We start from the raw sequence: 10,166 nt of genomic DNA, 5'->3' as shown, positions 1-10,166 counted from the left end.
TGCCTTTCCCCCACACTGAAAGAATTCTGATGTCAACACTAACATGTCCAGTATGTGTGTTTTTTTTTGTCATCATCACCTTGGACTTCAATGGATCATTTTAGAAACAAGAAACAGTGGTTATTCTGCAAATATATTCAGCTTGAAGTTCAAGGTTTCTGAGTACCAAAATGTCAAGTTTGGGAACATTTACAAAAAATAAAAATAAAAATAGTTAAGGCAGAAGTGGGCAACACATGGCTGGTGGGTGGCTTGTAGGTCCTGCTGCTTCCTTTGCCACTGCTGAATTTGTTGGTATGGCAGTAGCAAGTGACAAGACAATGCTTTTAAAACAATTCACTATTCCTTTAAAACAACATACAGGATGCTCACACACATTTCTTCAAAAGAGAATTATGCTTCTGGAAGCCTTTTCAAGGCACAAATTTTCTTTAAAAGATACCAAGTTCTTGCCAGTTGGTCACATCCTCTTTCTTAGAAATTGGAGTGAAATTGGAGAGAGAGAGAGAGAGAGAGAGAGAGAGAGAGAGAGAGAGAGAGAGATGTAAAACATGTCACTTATGAGGCAAAGTTGCATTTAGAGGCCATGTTGTGCTGGATTGTGGCTTGCCTTGGGAAGGGCCATTTCCTGCCCAGTGGTGGCTATGTCAGAAGGGGCATGTGGTCCTTCAAAGTGTGGAGAAGGAAATAATAAGCCCCAAGTCCTTGAGATTTGCAAATTCCCAACCTAGCATATGAAGTGGCTTCATATAATTCACTCCCAAATTAAGTAGACTTTTACATATAATTTCACATTTTGTAATTTCTATATGTTAGCTGTCATTTTTCATTTGTCGATCTCCTTATCTTTAGTTGGCTCCTCATAATTTGAAGCCTCGAATTGTGTCTTAGCTTGTGCATAAAATCTGGCACTTTTGACTGGCTTAAAAACAGGTATCTGTAATACTACAGAAATCTAGAAAGGTATGTTTAACCTAAATCGCTACTCACATTATTTTTCTTTGCACTCACTCTCATGAGACTGAACATTTTAAAAAATTGTACTTTCAATCTTTTTAGAGGATTTTAAGAATACTTCCTGTCTATAGGAGAGAAATCGCTATTAAAAGCTGTCCACAACTTGTCACCCCTCTGACAAGTGTTGAAGTTTAAGTTGGCACTTTCCATCAAACCTGTAGGATTTTCATAGGTCAACTAAATGTTAGGGATACTGATAAAGCTATCTGAAATTTCTCATAGGAAAGGAAGGAAGGAAGGAAAGAAGGAAGGAAGGAAGGAAGGAAGGAAGGAAGGAAGGAAGGAAGGAAGGAAGGAAGGAAGGAAGGAAGGAAGGAAGGAAGGAAGGAAGGAAGGAAGGAAGGAAGATAGGCAGACAGGCAGACAGGCAGGCAGGCAGGCAGGCAGACAGGCAGACAGGCAGACAGATAGATGTACCAATGACATTACTACCAATGAGCCCCACTCCTAAGAACCTGTTGGAAAACTTCTCTTTCTGGAAACACATCCCCCTTTTAATCAACACATAAATCTCATGCCTCCATTCCAACCTGCCCCTCTAAATGAAATTCAAAAATATCACAGCAATCAGCAAATTCTGAAAATCAAAATATCATGACTATAAGCGAGTCACAAATACTTTTAAATTTAGAAAGAAAAATCAGTTTATAATATTGAAAAATGTTCAAATTATATATGCTTCCCGTGAAATTTATGAGAGGGGAATACTCTGTTGGTTGAGAATTACGACCTGAGAGAGAAATTCAGTGAAACAATCTCCCCAGTGTCTCTGTCCACAATCACAGAAAATAATTTCCAGAAGCCCTTTGAGCAGAGCGGTGGGTGCTGGTGACATTGTGTCCATCTAAACTAGGTTTTTTTTGGGGGGGGAGGAGTTTCACAGGCCTTCAGGTTCTTGGCTCCCGGAGAGGTCAGACTGGGGAGCCCCAAATAAAGTCTATGGTTGGAAAAGAACGTCCTGCTTCCCTCCCCACCCCGCCCTCTGCAGATGCACCAGTCCTGTGGAGCATGCAATAAACATTAAGCATGCAATAAAATTCACAGTTTTACTCATCCTTGATTTGGAAAAAAAAGATTGACACACTGTTCCTGCATTTGTATTGTTTTGAGGACAATACAGCTCTGTCCTGACTTTTTTTGGGGGTGGGTGGGAGCTGGCCGGTGAGGAGAGTGTTTTTGGCAATGAGGAGGGTTGTGGGTTCTTTCTGGGTTTTAGTTTGCCTGAGAAAAATGGAGTTTTTATCTGTCTCCTACTCATGCCCTTTATTTATGAGCTAATCTCATGGATATCTATCTATCTATCTATCTATCTATCTATCTATCTATCTATCTATCTATCTGTCTGTCTGTCTGTCTGTCTGTCTGTCTGTCTGTCTGTCTGTCTGTCTCTCTCTCTCTCTCTCTGTCTGTCTGTCTGTCTGTCTGTCTGTCTGTCTGTCTGTCTGTCTGTCTGTCTTTTCCCTCCTCCACATGAATTAATGGGAAGAAATGTAACAACCTTGTTTGTTACTGGCTTTTTAATCTGCTTTCTCCTTCATTCAAGGGTGGGCAACCTCTACAGGTCTTGGGCCCACACATCCCCATCTTGGGAAGGCTGCACTTGCTTCTGTGACCCCCAATCTCTAAAACACATTTTTATTTACAAAGACAGGGGATAATAAATAAAGCTTTGTTCTGCGTTCTAGTGGCCACACTTTTTAATACATGAAATTGGGGGGGGGGGGGAATGCAGACCCCGCAAAAGTGTTAGGAGTGGTCCTCAACTACCAGATAGGCGGGGTATAAATAAATAAATAAATAAATAAATAAATAAATAAATAAATAAATAAATAAATAAATAAATAAAAATATAGCAATGTTACCCCTATGCATAGCAGGATGCACTTTTAAAGGAAATAAAGTATGACTTGGCCAGTGGTAGGGAACGCTCAGGGTTGCTGAGGAATGCAAGCTGTCCAACTCTACTCTAAGGAGATCAAGCTGGTAGATGTCCTTGCAATAACCATGTGAGACTGGCTAGCCTGTGAATCAGGAGAGTGCAATTCTCCATGTGGGAAATGGCATGCAAGGTGCTCTTCATTAAAATGCATAATGTACCTCTTCATTAAAATTCTCCTGCCACTAGCCCATCATACAAGGTAGGAGGCTTGCAATTAAGAATTTGGAGGAGTCTTAAACAAGCGTCCCTTTATTATAACACAAGCCCAGCTCAATCTTCATTTTACAAATAAGCCTGGTTTCACTTTATAATTGGCCATTTGAGAGAGAGCACATGTCTCAGGAATGTAACCCTGACAGATTTGCATGCATAGTGGGATAAAATTATAAAAGGAAGAAATATGTATTTGCTACTCCAGAATCTGCCTGTGAATCATGTTCACAGTCCCTTCTTAACTGAATGGAGGTATATCAAAATTAGAAGGTATAAGGCATAACCTCAATCTATTTCTTTTTGCTATTGAGATATTTATCTAAGCTATCTAACCTTCACATTTGATTATTGGAAACTTTTATTCTTATTAGAAATAAGTAAGTTCCTCAGAAATAAGATTACAATATGCTTTTTTCAACAAAACTACAACTTGTGCATTTAAATAAGTAAGAAGATGGTGGCTTTTTAAAAAAAAAAATACCATGGGGGGCTTTACTTCAAAATTGTTTGAATACCTCAACCTGGATAACTGGCACATGTTTGTTCTAAATATGGAAATATATACAGACAGTAGGACCCTTGCATCCACGGGATCCATATCCGCAGTTTCACTTATTCATGGCCTGAAAAATATTAACAATATGAAAAGAAAAAAAATCCAGAAAAAACAATTTTCACATGTATTACCAAAATGAGCCACTACAAGGAGCCAGAGACTGTGCTATGAATACTTGTTACTGAAGAATACATAGTGTGGTCTCTGGCGCCCTCCAGTGGCCAGTTCTGGTAATTCATGTGGGAATATTATTTTTCTGTTTTTAAATTTCTTTTACCGTGCTGTATATATAGTGCTCATTATTATCTGCAGTTTTCAATATCTGCAGGGAGCCTGGAACCAATCCCCAGTGGATATGGGAATCCTACTGTATATTATCAATCTATATTATAATAAACATAGCCTGCTCTCTGGCCCACAGTCATGTACAATTCAAAATCATCAATTTTAATGAGATATGAATAGGTAATTGTCAAATAGGTTCGAACCATGGTTTTCTGCTGCTGCTGCTGCTGTTAAAATCCCTGCTGATACAATGGGGGCAACATCACTACCTCCATTAATTTTTTTAAAAATACCCTGTTTTCCCCAAAATAAGACCTATCCTGAAAATAAGCCCTAGTATGATTTTTCAGGATGCTCGTAATATAAACGCTACCCCAAAAATAAGCCCCAGTTAATTGAAACCCTGCCCTCCCCCATTGTGCAGCATTGTGCAGCAACCAGAAGATGACATGACTGTAAAATAAAACATCCCCTGAAAATAAGCCCTAATGCATTTTTGGAGCAAAAATTAATATAAGACTCTGTCTTATTTTGGGGAAAACACGGTAGTTTTTTGCATGATTTTGTTTGCTTTATAATTTGTTTGCTGTTTTCCAAGGGGAAATTCCCTATGAAAACGTAAAAGACTGCTACACAAAGCATACAAAACAATACTGCATAATAAAATCATACTGAAACAGTAATAAACAATTCCTCATACCTCAGTATAATTACAATCAGCATTTAAAACAGCCTATCCTCCATATTACTTTACCCAGGCTTCATGCTCTGGAGAGGACACTCCTTGATTCAGAGCATGTTACCATAGTCTCTCGAGACTGAAGGATGCCTAAGCTAAAAATGCTAGTATTTAAAAGAAGTAAAATAGGAAAACAGCAGCAGTTGCACTAATATACACAAATTAATTAAAAGTAACTTGATTTTTTAAAAAATCTTGAAGATCCATTCAAAAGTTTGTCAATTGCAGTTCATACATACCTATGTTCCTTGGAAGCGGATTCTACAGATTGAGGGCCACCACCAAGAAGGTCTTTGCTATCTCCCAAATATACACTCAGGGATTGTGGGGCTTATCTGAACATTTAGACAGGTTCATATAGCTGTTGTCAGCTTCCCAGCAAATACTCAAGTTGGTAGAGTTCACTGCTGTAACAAGCTACTGCAGATGTGGTTCCATCAGAGGACCCACATAAGCCCTTATCCAGCTAAAATTTCATCGTGTGCTATAGTGCAAATGGAATTGTGGCTGATTTGATTCTGTTTTATGAGGGTCTTCTGTTCTCTCATAACTTCACCTCCTGCTACACACAAGCACCGCACACCTTTGGTATATTTGATTTTGTCTTCTAATGTGTGATGGGATATAGCTAACTACATATTTCTCCATTTCTAATTATGATGCAGGATGCATATCCCCAGGTACCCTTATAAGTACACCCATTATTCAACTTGTGCATCACCACAGTATGCAGCTGTGCCTACTTATTTACCAACAACATTGATCCAATGCCTTTCCATAAAATGCTGGGGTCAGTGCATAACAAAACCTAAACTGCAGAATTACACATTAAAAATACATGTGATGACTTAGGTTCATGTGAATTGAGTAAGAAGACCTGTAATAAAAATACTCATGTTCAATTTAGCTCATACCTGATTCAAGATGAATCAGGCATGAGCTAAACTTAACAAAGGAGGCTTAAGCTACAATGGTATGAATTAATGAGTCTCCCTAAGAAAGAAAGAAAGAAAGAAAGAAAGAAAGAAAGAAAGAAAGAAAGAAAGAAAGAAAGAAAGAAAGAAAGAAAGAAAGAAAGAAAGAAAGAAAGAAAGAAAGAAAGAAAGAAAGAAAGAAAGAAAGAAAGAGAAAGGTATCATAGAGGGCAGACACAGGCACTGGAGGCGTTCCAGATGTTGTTGAACTCTAAATCCCATCAGCCCCAGCCATCATAGCCCAGTCAAGGATTATGGAAGTTATAGTTCAACTGTATTGTGTATCTGGAGAACCTTAAGGACTAACTGTCCAACATGTGCCCAGAAAACAAACAGTCTCCCTCGCTTGGGGCCATGTATAAATGTATAAATATTTGCCTTCTGCTTCTACTCTTCTGTCTGAGGAAGTAGAATTGTCCACTAAAGCTCACATCAAAAAATAGCAGCCTTTAAGGTTCCACAACATTTTTGTCTTGGTTTTTTTTTAATTTTGCTTTTGTTTTTTGACCTGATAAAACATCTTTTAAGAGTTGTTCTAATTTTTGTTTATGGACACAGCCTGACTGACCATGAAGCAATAAAGGAAAGTTTTTTGAAATTATGTAAGATATTCTACAATTTTAGGAAACAAAAATCAAATTAAGAGGACTCAGCACTGACAGAGCAATGTGCTTTACAGGGGCTCTAACTGCATCTTCTCCTGTTCTTTCCTCACTTTTCTACCAAAACCTCTATCACAGCCATCTCCACTATGCCTAGATGCTCATCAAGGAGTCTGTATTGACTGCCCTGTTGCGTTATCAGGAAATGAGCCTTCAGCCAGTGGAAATATGTGCTGCCAAGTATAACATTCCTAAGTAAATATGGAAACCAAGATCATTGTTTATAGTCCACCTATTCACCCATTCTAGTTACAATGCCCTGCAGCTTTCAAAATGTTGGGAAGCTGGAGGTTAAAAGTACAGAGAACATTGGACCCTTTTTGTCCTTTCTGCTCCCAAGAAATCTACAAGTATGACCGTGTTCCCACTTAACTCTGAATATATGCAGTACAACAGTCTTCCCCAAGTTGGTGAGATCCTGGTGTATTGGAATACAATGACCATTATCCTTGTAGTGTCTGGGGGTTGTGGAGTTCTAGTCCGACTCATCTGGAAGTCTCCAAGTTGGAGGTGGCTGCAATGACATTAATCGTGCTTATATATTTTAGCAGAAGAGGACAGAAGCAAGACAAGGGGACATGATTTCTCCTAGAAACAGGAAACATGGCAGCTCACAGCTCTCTCTGGTTCTGTGTTGTTGTTTTTTTCCGTGCTAATGTAAAGAAATGTCAGATGAATTTCAGAACGTGTATGCTTCAAATTTAGAGCATGTTGTTATGTGCTATCAAGTGGCTTCTGATTCATGACAATCCCATGAATGAGCGATTCCTTGAATGAGTGATCTCCAGCATGCCCTGTCCTCAACTGTTCTGTGCAACTCTTGTAGACTCAAGCTCATGAGTTCCTTTGGGGAATCAATCCATCTTGTATTTGGTCTTCCTCTTTTCCTGCTGCCTTCCGCCTTTTCCAACATTATTGTCTTTTCCAGAGAATCCTGGCTTCTCATGATGTGCCCAAAGTAGGACAGCCTTAGCTTCAACATTTTTGCATCCAGAGATCATTCCGACTTGATTTTATCTAGGACCCGTTTTAAAGTACAGTTCCCAAAATGGCTGTTGGGGATTTCGAGAGTTGCAATCCATTTTTACGTATTTTGGGTTTTTTTTTTAAAGGCAACCGTTGCTATGTCTTCCTTACATTTATGAAAGCAGCCTTTTAAATGTCTAAAATATGAGATGGGCTTAGAATGCCTGAATAATGGTGCCAAACCTGGAAAAGATTTAAATTCCCACCCTGAAATAAGTATGCCATAGCAGCAATGGCAAAGCCTAAGAGTGATCTTAGCAGGCAGCAATGAAGCAAATCAGCAAATCGCAGAAGCTTTACTGCCCTCAGCATGCTTTCCTGTCTTCATAAAGGTTTCAGCAACTTCTCTGCCTAGTAATTGATGTACAGAACCAGAAGCTTCAAAAAGCCCTCTGGCAGATTTTGTAGCACTAGAGCTATTTTTAAACCTCACTTAGAGGGTGGGGACTGAAAACAAATACCATTTCCCTCTTTACGTGCAATGTCCAGTTTTATTCATATCCCATCCAAATCTCAGTGAATCTTAACTTCTCTCTTGAGTCGAGCTGTTTCAAAGCCATCCACACATGTCTTTTAAATCATTATGAAATAAATATGAAAGGAGAAATTGGGGAAGTGATGAAGGATGCACAAATCTCTTTATAAGACATAGAGATTAGTAGCCAAAACAAGCAAATCCAGGCCAGGCCACTTGTCATCTTATTTTATCTTGTTTTATTTGTTTGTTTATTACATTCATAATTCACCTTTCCTCCAAGGAGTTCCTGATAGTATATATTGTTTTCTCCCTTCCATTTTATACTGACTCCAATCAATGAAGATAAGGTACAGCAGAGATTGGGGAAAGTTCCTTTTTTTCACTACAACACCCAGAATTCCCCAGCATGCGTGTGAAAAAAACCTCTTCCAAGCTCTGATTAGTAATTGGACCTAAAGCTTCAGCCTGCCTGAGGAAATTCATCTTAAAATGCTCCAGACAAATGTCTATGCTGCACCAGATATACGAGGGAATAAATGGAATTACTGTATTTTTCTGTGTATAAGATGCCACCATGTATAAGACCCCCCACTTTTCTAATTCAAAATTAAGAAATCTAAGTGGGGCTTAGCAAGTGTAGGGGGGAAAGGGATCAAAGTGCTGCAGGATCGCTTTGATCCCTGCTTTCCCCTCCACTTGTTTTTGTTCTCTCCTCAGCTTAATTCCATGTATAAGATGACCCTCAATTTTTAGTCTAAAGATTTTAGACAAAAGTATAGTCTTATACACAGAAAAATACAGTACGTTCAATGAGACTTCCTGTTTTAATATGCATAGGATAACACTGTGAGGCACCCTTATCTCATGATTCGAGTCTTTGGTACCAAGTTCTAATCTCTAACTCCAAGTCCCTGTTAAACACAAGCTCTTTTCCCCAGAAAAAAAATGGGTGGGCAGGTTTCAAGTCACGAGTCAAGTTTGAGTCATTGGGGAAAAGAAAATAACCAAGTTTAGTCTGAGAGAAATCTCTGGTATGACTTCAGTCTGACTTGACAGCAGGTTCCGTGACTCCAGTCCCCATCCCTGTCTTATCTCCACCAATCGTGGTTATGGAGCTGAAGCTGCCTGGTACCTCTTCTTCTTCCCCTCTTCCTCTCCCTCCTCTTCCTCCTTCTAATTGTTGTTGCTGTTGTTACATCATTTATGCAAGAGGGTTACAATCTAAAATAGATACAGGGAAACAGCAAAGAAAGGGCAGATAAGGGATATGTATGTGATTATTTCAGTTACACATCCTTTTGTGGCTTGGGTACAATAACACGTAGGGAATAAGAGGATGATCTAAATGCTTTTTCTAGAATAGTGACTTTCTGGGAAGGAATTTAAAAGAAACAAGGGAGTGGCTGAACGGATGCTTTCTGGGAAACAATTGCAGGCACAAGGGGCAGCCAGAGAAAATGGGAGATCTTTGGGCAGCTGAGGCACCAGCTGAGTGAATGTCACAGGAAGGGATGTGTCAGGATGTAAGCACAGAGAGATAAGGATGATAAATACATCACTTGAAGTTGCATGTCTCTTGTTTACAGCTGAGAGCCAGGATCAGTGGGGCGAGCCTCATCAGGCCAAGGCTGCACCCTCCCAAAAGCTCAGTCCTAGACCCTAGCTAGTTGGGGGTGTGGTGTGGTGATTGCTTGACTGCAAAAATAGCTTAAAAGGTCACTTACAAACTATGCCCCCACCCCAGAGGAAATGTATTGCACCAAGAAGGAAGACAAAAGAGGACTCCATCAAACTGAAATGTGTTCATTGATATTCATGGATGCAAGTTAAGTAATCATTGTAATACACATAGAAACACCTTACATCTGGGTGCCAGCCTTCAGGTTTTGGCCTGAGACTCAGGTTTGTGGGTTCATTCTTTGGATCACAAGTTTTGGATCTGACAACTCAGGGCATGCTATGCTGCTGATCTTGTTTTGTGGTTCACCAGAGAATGGAACACTAGTGAAGAAGGATGACACATTAAGGAACTGTTAATAAGTTTCAAAATCTAATTAATAACATTTACATTGAAAGAGGAGCATTTTAAATATTATCTAATTTTTAATGAGTGTTCAAATATATATTATTTTGCTAAGGAATTGTTGTCATGTGCCATCAAGTTGCCTCTGACCTATGACAATTCTGTGAATTAGTGGCCTCCAGAATGTCCTCACCTCAACTGCCAGGCTCCGCTCTTGTAAACTCAAGCATGTGGCTTTCTTTATGGAGTCAACC

This window comes from Pogona vitticeps, chromosome 5 (assembly GCF_051106095.1).
Source record: "Pogona vitticeps strain Pit_001003342236 chromosome 5, PviZW2.1, whole genome shotgun sequence".
Classification (NCBI taxonomy): domain Eukaryota; kingdom Metazoa; phylum Chordata; class Lepidosauria; order Squamata; family Agamidae; genus Pogona; species Pogona vitticeps.
The sequence above is the reverse complement of the archived record's forward strand: the minus strand, read 5'-3'. Positions refer to the sequence as shown.